Genomic DNA, 18,247 nt, shown 5'->3' on the forward strand with positions numbered 1-18,247 from the left:
CAAGGGTGGCAGGGGGTGTCCCTGGGGGCAGGGGAGGGCACCTCTGGGCTCATTCTGAGCCCACAGGTCCCTTAACGCCTGCCCTGACCCAGGCGTTAAAAAGAGGCGCAAATGCGGTTTTTTTTGCCCGGCCCACTCCCGGGCGTCATTTTTGCCCGGGAGTATAAATACCACGCACATGCCTGGGAGTCATTTTTTAAGACGGGAACGCCTACCTTGCATCTCATTAACGCAAGGAAGGTGTTCACGCCAAAAAATGACGCTAACTCCATGAACTTTGGCGCTAGACGCGTCTAACGCCAAAGTATAAATATGGAGTTAGTTTTGCGTCAAATTTGCGTCGAAAAAAACGACGCAAATTCGGCGCAAACGGAGTATAAATATGCCCCACAATATGTCCTACTTGACGTTCCATTGAACAAAAAAGGGCTAATTGACTTAGCTTTGCATGTTGAACAGAGGCAAGGAGGGGGCATAAGGGGAAATAAATATTAAAATTTCACATAATTAAAAAAATCTCTTCCATTCTCACCTCAAGCAATCATGTAGTTAGGGGCATTTTATATCAATTCAGAAGGCCGAATATATCCTATGTCTGTAAAAAAAAACTAATCTCAGAAGCATACACATCATAAGGAACAGAGGACCTCACACAAAAAATCAAGTATAAAATCAGCATGGAGAGCACTAGCATGCTTCTTTGAGCTGGCGTAGGTTCGACCATGGTCAGGCAACAATGAAGGAAGAGATTTATGGGTAGGTGTACCCATGCATTCCAAACCCCTCCCCAACCCTCCCCGGGTGAACCACGCTAAGCAAGAAAGAGAGCAGATGAATGGTGCATCCACCTTGGCCTTGCCTTAGATTTGTCAGAAGGTCTCCTTTAGAAGTTAGTTCGCTCTAAAAGAGGGAAAAGTCATATGTCCTAAAAAGGCCCGCTCAGTAGCTGTCAGGACCTTCTGCCCAAAAGAGGTAATGCATGTGGTCTCACTGGCTACATTCCCCTTGTTATTAAGTGTTATGCTTCCCACCTCTACCCTGAAAGTACAACAATGGTCGAAACTCCAGCATGACAACAGTCCCTTCTGTTGTTAGTGAGCTTGTGTGCCCCAACTTGCAGAGCAGAAAGAAGGTGAAGCATGTGAACTCATTGGTAAAATTCCACACTGGACAGATATTTTGCTCGCTTAAAGTTTAAAGACTGGCACTGAATGTATACAAGACTTCTAAAACCCATCGTACAACATTGAACCCTCCTGATAGATTATTTGGCCTCTAACAGGCATCTATGATACGATCAGGGGGCACCAAGCACTAGTTCTTGTTGCTCCTTAACTATTGGCTAATGTGATGGTCTGAAAGAGAGTAAGGGATATGACATTTTGTCTTAGTGTGACAATACCAGGAGGAAAATAAGTGAGAAAAAGACATACAATACAGGCAGGCAACAGGTCATAGGGTACGAGAGGGGTATTCAGTGCAGACCATATCTGAGGACGAATAAGTTAAATAGCATCCAGTAAGGACCCAAGAGGGTTGCATCCATGTCAGATTTTTCCGATTACCTCTAAATATATAAATGAATTCCATTCAGTTTTGGTGCACACTTATCTTCTGTGGATAACCTGAAAATCTGTCATGGATATAATCTATTTATTTATTTATGTACTTTTATATAGCGTGGACATGAATCAATGGTGTTAAAGCATGTTACAACACACATGGATGTTACATAAGACAAAAAATGCATTATCCGTAGGCGTTGGTACATTTAAATAAACTAAGATCATTAAAGAATAGAAATAGATCATTATATAAGGCACAACATTACATTATCCAAATATGTTGGCACATTGAAATAAGCCAAGAACACTAGAGTATGATATAAAATACAGCAGTTGTGAAAACTGAGTAACAGGATGTGGGCTGGTGTCGAGCACAGGTAGAAGTCTAATGAAATCGATAAGCCTCAAGGGACTGATCTTGGAGACTAAACCAGAGAGTTGAAAAGTGGAGAGAAGAGGTTAGCTAAAATTACTTTGAAAGAGAAGGGATTTCATCTCAGATTTAAAGCAAACCTTCAAGGTGGTAGTGCATAGTTTCTGAGGTAAGGAGTTCCTTATTCTGGTCACACTTCCTTAGAAGAATTGAGCATTAAATTGTTATTTTTTTTAAAGGTCAGGGTTTCTAGCTCATGTGCTTTGGTATTCCACAATAGTTTAGTTCTCACAGACAGCTAGTGTTTGTGAGACAGGTTACACTAAGTGGATGTGTGTAGTGGCTAATGAGTTATACAAACTGTCCTGTACACAGCGCTAACTTAAATGTAGGGGTGTGCAGAATGCTCTGCTCTGCTGGCGGAGCTAATGGAGTTTTTGGAACTCCATGCTCCGCTTGGAGAGTGGAGTTGTCCAAAAAACTCCATGAGCCCCACCAGCAGAGCTCACCTGGTCAACGCTGCAGCCCAGACAGTCTGCTCTTGTACTGTGCAGCCCATAACTGGGCTGCAGCGTGCACCGGAGCATAGGATGGAGGCAGCCACTGAAGAGGAGGACCCCCCGGGAAGTCCTCTACTCCTCTCCTTTCTGCTCTCCTTTCTGCTCACTGGTGCACAAACAAGGACTGAAACAGCAGCTTTCATTGCCTACGGCCATGGCCTGAATTCAGTCCAGGGCCATAGGCAGTGAAAGCTGCCATTTGAGGCCTCTTGTGCACCGGCCTGTCCTGTGTGCAGTGAACATGGGTCAGGCTGGTGCTTACAGGCCTGGCACCTTTTGATGACTACGGCCTTGGCCTGAATTCAGGCCTGGGCCGTGGGCAGTGAAAGCTGCAGTTTGAGGCCTCTTGTGCACCGGCCTGTTCTGTGTGTAGTGCACATGGGGCAGGCTGGTGCATAACAGGCCTAGGAGCTTTGACTGCCTATGGAATTCAGGCCAAGGCCGGAGGCAGCCAAAGATGTTGTCATTTCAGGCCTCTTGTATACAGGCCTGTCCTGTGTGCACATTACACAGGAAAGGCCGGTGCACAAGAGGCCAGAAATGGCAGTTTTCACTGCCAAGGCCATCTCCAAATGCGCCCAATCTTGGAAGTGCAAGGCCCGAATTCAGGACTCTGCAGTTCACAGAACTCCACTTCTGCGGAATTCCACTGAGTTTTTTTTAACTCTGTTTAATTCCACGGAGTTGGACTTCGTGAACTCTGCCCAGGGCTACTTAAATAAGCAGTCAGTGAAGTGTAATTATGAATTCCTCAGAGAAGATGCAATTGAAAGAAAGCATTTCTGGTCATGGTGTTTTAAATTGTGATTGTAAATTGAGCCTTTCATCCAGAGTGACTCCTAGGGATTTGGCACTGGCAACGATAGTGGATTTGCTATTAAAGATGTTGAGTGTGTCCTAGGATTATACTGGAAGTGGTGATTTTGATGAGGAAATTAGGAGAAATGTTGTACTTCTCTGTAGCACACCCTGTTCTACTGCTGCAAGCAGAGCAATGTAAGATTTTGGTGGCCTGGTGGCCCCAATAATTATTTCTCTCCAATAAAAATAACTAGATTTCCTCCAATCAGGTCAGACTACCAAATCTTACAGAGCACTACACTGGAAATAGAACTAGTGCTCTATTTGGCACCCAAAGACCTATGCAACATATGATACAAAAAATATACAAAGAAAAGGCTGTACGCACACACCATTAACATAAATGAACATGTTTTTTCACAATTCCTTCCCCTTGACCTCTCCTCTTCCTCACCCCTCCCCTCAACACACACATGGCTGAAAATTATCTGAGTGACTTCTGGCAAAATGCTGCCAATTATGAATTGTGACGACGCTGCCCTTCAGATGAGTTATGAGCCGGCCACCCGATTTATACAAGTCCACAGAATTAGGAGCCATAATTGGACCTTTTCAACAATGTACACAACACATTGCAAATTAAATTGCATCCAATAAATCAAGTTAACCTTTTCAACATTGCTCCAAGAAAATTAATTACTCATATCTGCACAAGCGACCTTTTCACAGCTCTTCGGATTAGCGGCCACATTTCTTCCATCAAAGCCTCTCTCGCCCATACTGACACAGTCTGCTCGAGCTTTCTGTCACATATTTAACTAAGTGCGACTAATTACAGTTCTCAAGTCTTCTCTGTCTAATAGAATAACTGAACCCGCGTTTCACTCTTGCGTCACTGACCGCGCGCCGTTTCGCAGTCGTCTGAACACATTTACCCACTATTGACAGCACGGTTCAAATGTTATTTGTAAAGTACAATTGACATATTGTTAACTAATGTGCTTTCCCCTAGGCAGGATGCCCTTTATTAACTACAGTTGTTCTTTTCAAAGTTTAAAAATAGTCCGAAAATCCCGATAAGAAAGTACAATATTTACAGGGTTATTTTTCTTTGCAAAGTATTAGGCTGCTGAAAGCAAAGTTGTTTTCTTTCTAGGGTTTGACACATCTTTACAAGAAGCAAACAGTGCTAAACAGAGAGAAGGGTCCCACTCTTTCTCTGAACACCAGCCCAGGGCTTGTTGAAGGGATCCTACAATACCTGACTGGAACAAAAATTGCAGGCCACTCTGTACTCACCTTGTTCCCTTAAACTCTGCCCCGCCCAAGCCCCTTCTGCTTGCCCTCTTCATATAGCATTTTATGAAGTCAAAGGTGTTGGAGTGTGTCTTTAAAAAGCAATATTAACATGAAAAGCTTCCAAAATATTGTGTGATGAAGCTGCATAGAAAATGTGTTAACATAGAAAATAATGCACACGTTTGAAATGTGCCCACGGGGAGTGGATACCAATGTATACGAAGACTAATGAAAGTTGTTAATTCTGACTTAATTATGTACTAATGTTTTGAATTGTATCAGCATATCATAATTAGAGTTATGTATTACGAGTTGCTTATTAATTAAAGGGTCTTAGCTTAGCAAGGGTCTGGGCCTAGTTGCCTGGTCTCATATTAAACTGTATTTTTCAAACGTGTACGAAGCTGTACTTTTCCAGAAGTTATGTGTGTGAAGCCATAGTAAATTCTTTCTCATGAGAACTGACTTGTTCAAGGAGACGTTGTTGCTGAATGCAACAGTGTAATTCGTAACAGGTGCAAGGTTACTGGAGTAGGAGAAAACAATGGAGACACTGGAGCACAAAGTGTAACTTTTCTTACCTGACATTCCACCCGATGAAGACGTCAATAACATGGACCAATCCGCAACATGAGAACTGTGGTTTGTAAAAAATTCTGGCAAGATGCGTGAAGAATTATTGGACAGAGATAACGATGCACCAATTATTATCCAATGAGGAGTTAAGGGAAAATTAGACAGTTTTGATTTAACGGAATGACCCAAGGAGTTTGGGGGCACAGAGACTTTGAGACTCCACTCACTTCATAGAGACTTTAACTCTTTTGCTTTGTCCTGATACTTTAAACCATTCTTTACCCATGTTTACCTGATACTTACTTCTCCTCCATATGAGGGAAGATCCTATTCCTTAGCTATGCTACATTGAGACTTTGCCCCGTCTTATCTCTGCTGATGGTGAACCGACTGATGTCCTGAGGACGAAGACTGACGCTGTTTGCTGATCTGTTGGATTGGTAACTATCTGATGCAAAATTGTAATTTGTCTGTTTGCCTTTCTTTCTAGGTACCAACTGCTCCTTTGATAGAGGCCATAGTTTAGATGTTTTTCCAAATTTGTGGTTGCTAAAATGTTTTGCATGAAGCCCAACATGCTAATGCTAATTTGAGATTAGTTAAGGTGTTCACAAATATCCTACGCAAATAGACAAATGACTGAGTTCTTGCTTTGTTGAATCATGTACTACTGAGACTTTGCTAAGTTGCTTCATATTAATGACGTGTTTAATACTGAATGAATATTCTCTATGCATTGATTAATTGCGTTCTAATTGCAAATTTGAAGAGTTACCAATGAGATCAATTGCTAATGAGATTAACAGAAATTACATTAGATTGTAACTAATAGGGAAATAAATATCCTAACACTTGTCTAAATTGGTGTGGTTATTCATGGCTGAAAGGTCATGGTGCGTTCAACTTATTGATGCTCATTAAACGTTATTGATTAGTCTGTTGATTAGTTATCGTGAATATTGATTGGGTTTATTGATCTAATGATTTGTGATGCCAAAAAGACATCTCGCACTCGGAAGTCCCGGAACGTGGTTCAAAGGTCCGTCGACCTAAACGCGTCTCCTTGTAAGTTTACTTATCAAGGCTCTGATGCGCTAACAAAGGCAGCTGGAGGATGGGGGTTGGTGGAATCTCTCATTCCGCCAGCGTAATTAGTAAAATTTTGGTTGCTATGTGTTACTCTTTAAATATTGAGTTCCAGTCAAATTCAACCAATTTCCATGAGGTGGAGTTTTTCTCCCTCATGGTTCCAGAAAACGTGAGCTGGCGAGTGTGAGCATCAGGGTGTTGGGGCATCCCCTCGCACAATTTTCTAATGTGGATGGTCAGGGGGCTGCCTTTCATGTATGTAGATTTGCAGCATCTTGAGTAGATTTTCTACTCCAGCAGCAGCAAAATTAACTTGAATGGCTGCAAGCTCTTGCACAATGCATAGTGCTGTACGTGGTAATTTTTCAGTGCTACTTGCTCTACCAGTGCCGAATTGCAGCATAAGCAGCATATTTTTCACCCAATAGTGGAACTCCATGGAATCTCACTCAGTTTTTTTGTAACTCCTTGGAGTAAAATTCAGTGAGCTCCGACCACTCCTACTGGAGAGTCATGTGATAGCCGTAAGGTGAGCAAGTGTCTTAAGATGAAGCTCTGGTGGTTATACATTATTCATCTGCAGTGTTCCCCATTTTAAACAAGGCTGAGTACTTACCTTGCTCTACGTTCCATCTACTTGCTGTATAACATGGAGCCACTTATTTTTGATTAATAAATTCTAAATTGGATCACATTTCCTGGAGTACTTTTAACTTCTCTTTAAAGAACTTTCTCGGATAATTGGCAATTGGATGCCCTCAAATTATTGATACTAAAGTGGAAACCTACCATATATTAGCAAGTTTACTTAATAGATGGGGGACAAGGGCCCATTTCCCCCGGTTTAAGTTCCCACGTCTGCATAGTGAACTGGCATTCTTCACGGGAAGTAATACAACTGGACCCTCACTAACGTTTGACTAAGCCCATTTTAAACAAGCATTATCAAAATCAATGATCTGACTTGCATTGCCAGTCATAGGGCCTCATTACAACCTTGGCTGGCGGCCTCTGCCGCCCGCCAAGGTTTAACCGCCGTGCCACCGCCAATGTGGCCGCACTCCCGCCATGCCCATTTTGGCATCCCCGCTGGGCCGGCGGGGATGTCGGCTGCAACATGGGAGCCGGCTCCTGATGGATTAAAACCGCTGGGACAGCCATGGCGGTAAACCGCCGGTCCCGGCGGTGCGACCGCGGCACTTCCGCTGTGGTTGTAATAGGCCAGATTGCACCACCAGCCTGTTGGCAGTGCAATCGCCAAAACAGCCCTGGCGGTCTTTGACCGCCAGGGTTGTAATGAGGCCCATAGTCTTTCTCAGTGTTTGCTGCAAAGGCTTTGTGTAGTCTAAATGCAATAGCAAAAAAACTGACATTCAGGCACTCATATGTGTATTGAAATGCCTGGTTGTGTATTTACACACATACACGTAGTCAGACATATGGAAAATCAGTTGAGTGCATGCATCGATTCCATGCAATGTGGTTGTATGGAAGAATGAGTAGAGTGCTTATTGGCAGTGGATGCTGACAATGGTAGATCGGAGTCAGATGTTTGGAGTGGTTGCATAGCTGCTTAGGTGCAATTGAAAGGGAATTGATGATCGCTTGGCTGTGAACTGATGGATGGTTGAATGCTTGATGTGGGTGGATGGATTTTCTTTGGTGATTAGAGAAAGATCCGGCAGCTTCTACAAAACTGGCATAGGAGCAAGCACAGAGAAAGCTTCCTTTAACTACAGGACATATGTAGTACAAGTAGGAACAAAGCCAACGTTTGTCATACGCAGAGCAAGTATAGTAAGTGGAACAACAGTAAAGGCTTGCTTACACACAACATATGTTGGCAGACACAACAAAGTTTTGTTCTAAAAAGTACTTTAAATCATAGTTGAAAATATTACCAACTTAAAACTCACCCATACTCTTTTACTTTTTGGTACAGTAAGCAGAGGGTCCAAGCAGGAGCCTATTCTATCTTAAAGCCCTGTTATTGTTGCTCACAACCTGCAGGCAAGAGAACGGAAACCATGGAGATTCACTGGTGCCAGTTAATGAACTGAGAAAGTCATGTGGCAAAAATGACTATAACGGCAAGCCTCAGCTCCCTCTATGCAAGCCTGGGTTCTTAAATGGATGGGCCTAAAGGATTCACTGAATGAGTCAATGGATTTCTTATTTCCTTTGTTAGTTCTTGTCTCAGACCACAAAATGTTTACCGCTTGAAAACGAAATGGTGCAACTGAGGAGAAAGAGGGAATGGAGACAGTTGAAATAGGGACAAGGATGGAAAGGAGCTGGGGATGGGGAGAAGAAACTGGGGTATGAAGCGCAGGGAGATTCTTTGGGAGATGGTCACAAAGTACCTTAGGAAGACGGGCAAACAGGAGCAAGGTGTGGCGATGAAACTGATAAGAGGTAGATGGGTAGAAAAGGAGTTGGACAACAAAAGGAAACAGACAAGGTAGGTGAAAAGAGCTAAGGGATGGAAGTGTATTATCACCACTAGGCATGTGCTTTGCCTGTGAGCTCACACAATGTGCATTTCTAAAGGCCACTTTGGAATGGTCATCAAATCCTTAATTTTGAAACCAGAATGAGCATTTGAATGTAGGAGGAGGGTGGTCGGGAGTGGAAAACTGAAGCAGCCTTCCTCCCTCATGGGTAGACATGAGACGTCAGCCTCTTCCATTCTTTTCTAAATATTGCAAAAGTAGCCAACAGGAAAATACTGATATGCCCTGACACCATATGATGGGTTCGCCATCTTAAGAAAAGTAGTGTGTGCAAGAACTCTTTATAGTTACCTTATCACCAGTGGATTATTGTATAGAACAAAATAATCATCCATGAAATTATGCAAGATGATACAAAACTGATGGAATACCCAGGCAGGTCTTATTGTCCTAACAGTGGTGCAGGGTACTGGCCTAAAGGGGTGTCTCAACTTCATTTTATGATCATAAGTAGGTATATCCTTCTGCAATACAGCACCTTGTTTGGCACAGTTATGGGCCTTTCCGGCACAAATCGCAGTTTCAGGAAATATCAACAGACCTGTCATAATTTTTGGATGGTGGAGTTACAAAACACCTTTCAGCAGAACTTCAGCCATTTTAGTGGAACAGAACTGACACTTTCCAAAATGAATGCTAGACAGGGATGGGACAATATCAGAGGTCAGTATGGCTAACAGTTACGCCACAACTCATATATATTCTCCATGGAACATTACTAGAACCTCTCAGCTGGCTTAGTGTTCCGTTAAATCTAAGAAGAGTTACTATACTTTTAATAGTATAGTCCTTTAGTGTAGAGATAGTTGTTAGCAGTTTTAGCAAAGAAAGCAACGTTTGATAGTGGTCTTCTTATGACCAATAATGGTATGGAGCGTCCAAGGCAGCATTAGTGCAAGTAATGCAGCTTCAATCAGAAACACAGAAGCGATGCAACATAGACATCTGACTTGATATTCTCTCTCACACACACTAAGAGACATATTTAAGAGCCCTTAGCGTCATCTACCTACACACTAGCGTCATTTTTTTACGCTAATGTTTCGTTAGATGGCCAAATTCACAGCACCATATTTACAAAGTGGTGCAAGCATGTAACCATTCGTGTTACATTATGTCTGCGCCAGGCATAATGTATGTGAAGGGGGCATTCCTTAGAGCAGGTGTTAAAAGAGGGTACATCATTGTTCATAATGGGCCCCTATGCACTCTGCAGGACTAGCGCCAAATTTGGTGCTACTCCTGTAGACTACATCAATAGCGTCATAAAAAATGAAGCTTTTGAAGCTTTTGCACCTTACCTTGCCCCATGGTGCACCGTATTTTAAATACAGCGCACACATGGTGGTAGTAGGGCAGTGGTAAAGGGTGCAGGGTGCAGCACCACTTTTCTTAAATATGCCCCTAAGTGTGTAAAAAAGAAATAAAAAAATAGTGAGTTGTGACACAATATCTTTCTTAGCAGCCTGTAATCAGCGACAATACAGCTATCATGCTGATTGACAATGCTGTCTAATTATGATTACATTTCACACATCATTCTTCACCCCAAACACTACCACTTTCTATTTCATTCACAGGTCAATTTTCAACCCTCCTTTCTTCCTCTGTTCCCCCTTTTCTGCCTTTCTGTCTCGAATGATGAAACAAGACTCCTGTTACCCAAAAATGACTGCGGTAGCCACCACCCACCTGCAACAACCTGCACAAGATAACCAACCAAAGACACAGACACATACACACACCCAACTTACAGAGAGGGAGAAGCAATGCTTCACACAAACAAACAGAAACAGTACAACCAGTAACAGTATTAGCTGGGTTTCATGTATTCATCTTTTAAACTTTTATTTTACTTGACTTATACTTCCAGTGTCAATTAGCTCTTCTTAATTGCACAACTCTAGTTAGCAAAATGCACAGGAAAATAATGTTTTGATGAGCTACCTTGCCTGATAAGAGATGTGCTGAGATCTCTCTATACTTGCAAACTACAGTGCAGATAACAATTAAACACAGTGAATAGTCTCACGATGTGAAATGTACAAATAACTCTTCTCCCGAGCGATATATGGCAAGTTCTTAATATTCTCTGATTTCTTTGCATTTTGGTACTCGAAGATGAATTTTGAAAAAAGTACAGGAACACATGTATCAAAATGCAAAAAGAATCCAAGGCAAAGAAGTTGGTAACACTAAATATGCATTTCAATTATTTTATACAGTATTGCTTTTGCACATTGGTGACTAAATTGAGTTGGCAAAAAGAAAAAAAAACAATATAATTCAATGGCTTGGTTGAAATTCTCAGCTCTCTAGCGTAGGCATCAGTGCGATGAGGAGTTCTTGGATGTGCTGCGAAGATTGCTCGCATCTTGGTGTTAATGACGGAAACATTAACGTAAATGATTTCTAACTTTTGGCCAAGCCAAGCATTTCCATACATGCATCACATAGCCAGTACATAAAACAAAACTAGACGTCGGCAAAATACATATGGACATCCTTAACTAGAAGACCCTGATGGATGTAAGGAGGGGGTGTGAGGAGGATTAAGAGAAAGATAATTACCCACTGGAAAGTCAAAGAGAAACAAAAGCAGTTTTCTTTAGTGGCTGGTGTCAAGAACAGCTGTTGGGACTGCAACTCCATCTACACCCCTTTACTTACAACCATGTGCAGATGGCCAGTTTGCCAGTGCCTAGAACTGGCCAGACCCCACTCACTTAATCTGCCTTTCCATTACCTTTGACTCTTGCCACACAACCACTGCTCCTGTTCTCCCTCCTTGACATATCGAGCCACCCTTCAATCAATCAATTAATCAATCAGGATTTTCAAAGTGCGGCCAATCACCAGATAGGGTATCCAGGCATTTGCAGGTCCCAGAGGCTTATTCAAACAGCCAGGTCATGAGCACCATCCTGAATTCAGGAAGTGAGGTGATGGTCCGGAGGTGCGTGGGACAGCTGTTCCAGATTTTTGATGTGATGTAAGAGAAGGAGCATCCTCTACTTCTTCTTTGGTAGCTGCGGGGAGATGGGCAAGTGAAAAGGAGGCAAATCGTAGTCTTCTGAACAGTTGGTGGAAGTTCAGGCAGTGATTAATGTACGCGGGTCCTTGGTTCTGTAGAGCCTTGTGCGAGTAGGTCAGCAGCTTGAAATGACATCTCTTCTGTACGGGGAGCCAGTGGAGTTGCCTGAGGTGGGATTTGATGTGGGTTCATCGGGGAAGGCCGAGCATAAGTCTGGCTGTGGCGTTCTGTATGGTCTAAAGTCTCTGTAGGAGGTGTGCAACGATTCCTCCATAGAGGGTGTTGCGTAGTCCAGTCAGCTGGTGATGACGGCCTGTGTCACAGTGCGTCGTGTGAAGGGTTAGCCACTTTAAGCTCTTACGTAGCATGCATAAGGTGATGAAGCAGGTGGAGGAGACTGCTTTGATCTGTGATTTCATGGTGAGCTTGTTGTCATTGATGATTACAAGGTTTCTGGCATGGTCGGATGGAGTGGGTGCAAGTCCAAGGTCTGATGATGACCAGGAGTCGTTCCATGTGTTGTTGCTATTGTCAAAGATCAGTGCTTCCATCTTGTCTATGTTCTGCTGCAGGCTGTTCTTCATCCAGCCAGCGACGCATGTCATGCATCTGTGGAAGTTGGTTCTGGTGGTGGAGGAGTCGTCAGTGAGTGAGAGGATGAGTTGGGTGTCTTCTGTATGGAAAATTATGTTGAGGCTGTGGGCTCTAACATTGATGGATGGCCAGCAGAGTAATAGATGCGTTGAAGAGCATGGGGCTGAGAGATGACCCCTGGGTGACACTGCAGGTGATCTCATTGGGTTCAGAGGTAAAGGTGGGATATGTTCCTTGAGGTTCTTCCGGTGATCCATCTGAGCTCGTCCCCTTGGATGCCGATATGGTGGAGTCTTTTGATCAGCATGTGGTGTGATACAGTGTTGAAGGCTGCCGAGAGGTTGAGGAAGATCAAAGCTGCTCTTTCTCCTCGGTCAAGGAGGGTTCAGATGTCATCGGTGCCTGTAATCAGGGCAATTCCGGTGGTGTGATTGCTGCAGAAGCTGGATTGGGAGGTGTTGAGTTCTGCTCCAGGTATGTCATGAGTTGCTTATTCCATGTATTAAAGTCATACCAGAATAAACCCCAAAGTATTAGCATCCAACTTGGAAAAGAAAACGAGAAACCAGGACTAAAACGTGTGGAAAGAAACAAGAAAGAAAAAGGAAAAATAAGAGAAACCCTATAGTTTACAAATAACAAAATAAAATTCAATCTAAGTGAAGAGATCCAAGCACAACCTGGTGCAAATCAACCACAGAAAGATATGTCATGCAAAAAACATATAGCAAGATAGACATAAAGTGCTAACCATAGTGATCTTAATATGAAGACAACATACCTCAAAAGGTATAGCACGTGACACCATGATATCAGAGGTCTCATGCACAGAGAAACCATCTGATATGTAAAGTAAAGACTGTGAAAAAATAATGGTTTATCAATACCCAAAATGGAAAAGAAAATAAGGAGATAAACATGTCACACCTCGTGTGACCCACCCAAGATTATAACTAAAACACCTACCAACGGATGACTCTGTGTGTATCAGTCCATATGCAGTTTAAGGTGTATGGTATAACACCTATAATACTGTTAATGACAAGAATATTGTTACAAGATCACCATATTATCACCAAAGTACATTCAAAAGCCTTATTGGAGCACTCGGCGCATAAAACAAATGCAGACCCCCCCTCTCACCTCCTATATTCGGGGTAATAGGAAAATCGTTTCGTAGCCTATTATCGGAGGCTCCGATCGGAGTATGTCAAACTGCCCACTTCCCCACCATCCCTTAATAAACGGGAGAAAGAACTTCAATCTCGCAGGACTACACACCTTATGATGCGTATCCGGCCTTCCCGAGCGTCAATAAGCACTCAGGGAAGTCGAGCGCCATCTTTGAATAGGCAAAGAAATACATCCAATCATATCTGATTCCCAATCGCATTTATGTATAAGAAAACCGAAACCAAAACAGAAAGCCATATATGGCAACACTTCCAATCAGGTTACATCGTACATCTATTTGAGTATACTACGCCCGCACCATTCTAAGGTCTCTAAGTCGATGTTATTGTATATTAGACACCTTCTTTTGTCGTGTAACAGCCGAATTGTAAAAGAAAATTCTACAACCATGTGAATAAGTCCATATAATAAATGGACGCAAATCCAGCACCAAAAGCAGCCACAGTCCCCCATGAAATATTAAAAATTCTACCTCACGTTGATGTCGTGGTCCACAGTTTCGACTCCAAGTTGCATGATACCTCAAATATTAAATGGAGCACCAGCAGCTGGAAAAAAAACTTTTGCTGGAGGCTGTTGTAAGGAAAAAATCTTTAGATGTATGCTGTATGCATGCTTGTGAGTAAGTATATATGTGTGAGCATGTGTGCATGTAAATGAAAGTGCACGAGTGAAAAAGGGAGTGACAGGTAGTAACTGGCAAGAGAGTGCCCAGGAATTTCCCCCACATACATGTTGGCACTGGGCATAAATGTGGCATCCCCAGTGCCCTCCTCAGAACACTACTGGTCCTGTGGAAGACAGAAGAAGGAATGCACCTGCTGTTGAGACATGTTTGGAGAACTCCAAGGGCTGAACCTGCTCCCACGTGTAACCAGAACTAAAAGGGGGGCTTCAAGGGTCAGTTGAATGAGCTTCTGTCAAGGAAGTCCACCTTTCCTGAAGAGCTCATACAATGAATTGCAACTGTACCTGCCCTGAACCCTGCTGTTGGCTTCAAATGGAGTCAGTTCTGACCCCTAAGTGGTCTCATTCAGATCCTGGGGCCCTTAGAAAAGTGTCAGAGTGTACTCCTCCTGCCTAGCCCTAAAGGTTAGGACTTAACAACTTTTTAGAGAAATATTTCCTGGGGAACCATTGTGGGACTGGGACCTACCTGCCATCAAATATGTCAAGGGCGCATTTCCAGTAGGCCTGACTTCTTCGCAGCTCATGTATGTTCTCCACAGCAGCAAGTCTAATTCATCGGGCCTGATGCCGACTGGAATCTGATGATATAGAACTCTCATCAGCTGCAGCCCACACCATTGCCTTGCTGAAAACTATGACATACAGAAAAGAGTCTAAGACTGAGAGCAGAAAACTTCACTGGGTCCGACGTCAAGCAGCACCCGATCTACTCATCAATGACCACTTTTTTCAAAGCAAAACTTTTCAAAGAGATAAACGTGGTCCATATATCCAATATGCCCTCCATCATTGTCATTCTCACTTTTTGACTTAGGCCTAGTCTAGCGCAACCAGATAACTGCAGTTGGTGCGTTGTGATTTGGGGGCTATTTTTAATTCAAACTTTAAAAACTCGTTCATCTGGGTCTCCTTACTGAAGCTTTGGTATCATTTTATTTATTAAAACTTATATCATTTTTAAAATTGATTAGAATTTTTTGTGATGTGTTTTCACTTTATTACTGTTTGAATGCTGCATAAGTCATTTACAGATCGCATCTATTTAAGCCTGACTACTTTGTGCCAAGCTACCAGAGGGCTAAGTACAGGTTTATTTAGTGACCTTAGTGGTCCACCATTTCAAGGACTGTGACTATTATTTGAGGTGGTTTCTCAACACCCTTAGTTAATACTTCAATTTCGTACGGTAGAGTAAGAGAATGCAAGAGAGTGAGAACGTAAGAGTGGAGCAGAGAGGTAATGAAAGAGGGCGAGTGAGTGTGAAGACATATGAGTGAATGCCCATGAATGTGGAGTAGAATGGGATGCTATGTTTGTGAGTCTGCTTTTGACCTTTGTATACTCAAAGTAATTCTTGGTTTCAAGAGACACCCATGGCAAAATACTGGCGCTGGCAAACTACTGGTCATTTTTGGAATTGTGGGCTTGCATGGAATTTTTTTAATCCTGGCACATTGGAGTAAGTTCTTGTTATAAAGGGTGACAACCATGGCATTAGGAACAGTGGCAGCCATGCTATCCCTGACATACAAGAGGCAATTTTGATATAAGGGTCCCCCATGTCATGTGAACAGCAATAATGGCTAAATTCAGGCACAACCACATCATAAGTTATTTTTATTAAAAAGGGGGCCCTTGGCATATGATGGGCACACATGAACAAATGCTGCCCCCGGCAAAATTGAGTCAATTTGTGACATATTGGGCACTTAAACACACTTTGAATAAAATGGGGTCAACCCCCAATTGGGGAGAGTCAGGTGATGTTGACTTGAAACATCATAAAAGGGCTTGAATATTTAATTAGCACAGTTCATAGCGTACAGAATTTTAAGAAATGTATGTGAAAATTGTGCTTTAAAATGCAGTATTTAACCTATTTTTTTCCCAAAATGTTCCCAGGAAGCTCTCCCACTTCACCCCCTCCAAGGACCCGTCAGTATTAGTGGATGTCTAATCCAAAATTATCATAAACCTTTGAAGTAAGATTATGATAGTAATTCGTTATTTCAAGATGTTTGGAGTTTCTCTAACTTCCCATGAATGATTATGGTGCTTGCATTTGATGAATTTGTGAATTAACGTGTTTACAGTTTCTCCTGTCATTCTCAGAAGACATCAGGCGTTGTGCACATCAGTGTTCGCACCTCTTTGTCATTCAAGATGTTGAATCTTTGTACCATTGCTAGTTTATCAGTAAAAACATAACAGTGTTGACTGACCCACGCTCTTGGTGAATTTCTCTGTACGTGCGACACTGCCACACCAAATAGGCCTGAAAAGCCAGCTTTTACACACACTGGCATTGATTGTGCTCTCCTCTGGTTTGACCTCTCTGTGTTTCTAAATTCAACCAAGATCTGTCTTGGACAACCAATCGCCTTGGGCACAGTGGTAAAAGCACACAAAAGATTATCACAGCTTCTTTTGAAGACCAGAAGTCAAAATAGTTTTATGTAACATATTTTCTTACTTAACACACAGAACATGGTTCATCATGAGATCGATTCACAAAAAACAAAGATTCATTATGTGCCCTGCAATATTTGGAGTGGTGATAAAGCATCTGGTTCATACTGATGATATGCTGTTTCCGAGTGCAGTATTTTAGCACAACATAACAGGATAATATGAAAATCCCACATTTTTTAACCCAGTGCAGAGTGTGAAATTCAGAATTTGTAGTAGTTTACACACACAAATTCGACTATGCATTGCCAAACAAAGGGCCCTATTATGAGCTTGGCAGTCCGAGGACCGCCAAACTCGCGGTGGCGATCGGACTGCCACACTCCTGGCCAGATTATGGTCAGAACACCAGGAATCCTCTGCCACCTCTAGGTTTGCTTGCAGTCAGAGTCGTGGTCAGCCATGGCGGTGCTGAGTCCGGCACCACCATGCTAATCACGACTTTCATTTTTGTCAGCCTTTCTATAGCAGTTGCTCTGCCATGGAAAGGCTGGCAGAAGGGCAGTGCTTGGGCCACAAGGGGCCCATGCGGGGCCCACAACCATGTCATTGGCAGTGCAGGGCACCCCCTGCCAGCATCCTCAGAATGTGCACTGTCTGCTTTGCAGCGAGTGCATATTCTGAGGTTGCTTGTGTGCGACAGCATTGGCCTTGGCTCAGTTAGGGAGCCAAGGCCAATGCCGATACACTGTTTCCGCCAGGCTGACCAGCAGAAACGTTGCAATAGATCATTTTCACCAGTCACCCTGGTGAAATCATCTAAATATGACGGGGTGAGGCTGCCGGCTTGACAGAAGCCTCACCCCGCCATATTGGCAATCTCGGTGCCAATGCCTCTGAGACTGTAATCAGGCCCAAAATGTATGCAGGGGGGAAATCATGTCCAGTTACTTACAGGCAATTTTCATTACTCCAAGTCCATGTCTTCCCCGTCACAGTCCTTACATATGAGTTTATCTTCATTCATGCAGAATATAGTCACTGAACTTGACTTTCCTTCCTAATCCAAGATGACCCCCATCCCCCATGGAGTCCAAATATCTTACATCTGGGCAAGGACATCCTGAAATGGTTAACCCCAGAAAGAAATCAGATGAACAATAGGGAGAGGTGGGTGGGATACTCAGGACCATGACGAGGAAGACATAGACTCAGAGTATTGAAAATTACCAGTTTTCTGACAAAATACTGACCAAAAAATATTGAGTTACAGAAATATCAAGTTATTTAATATCATGACATAAAAATGTTGTATGCAAAAATATCACTGACAGAAATATTGATCTTTTAAGGTAAGAAATGTTGTTTTTTAAGTTTCTTTATGTGTTCAAATAATATTTTGTCTATGTTTTATATTGTTTATGCAATTGTTGTTAATGTTTTGAAAATTTGGGCACTGTTACGAGTCTGGCGCTCCCAAACCTGCCACACTTGTTATGGTGGTTGGACTGCCACGGCAGTGGCGGTCCCACCACCACATAATGACCCTG

The sequence above is a fragment of the Pleurodeles waltl genome, chromosome 3_1 (assembly GCF_031143425.1).
Source record: "Pleurodeles waltl isolate 20211129_DDA chromosome 3_1, aPleWal1.hap1.20221129, whole genome shotgun sequence".
Lineage (NCBI taxonomy): Eukaryota > Metazoa > Chordata > Amphibia > Caudata > Salamandridae > Pleurodeles > Pleurodeles waltl.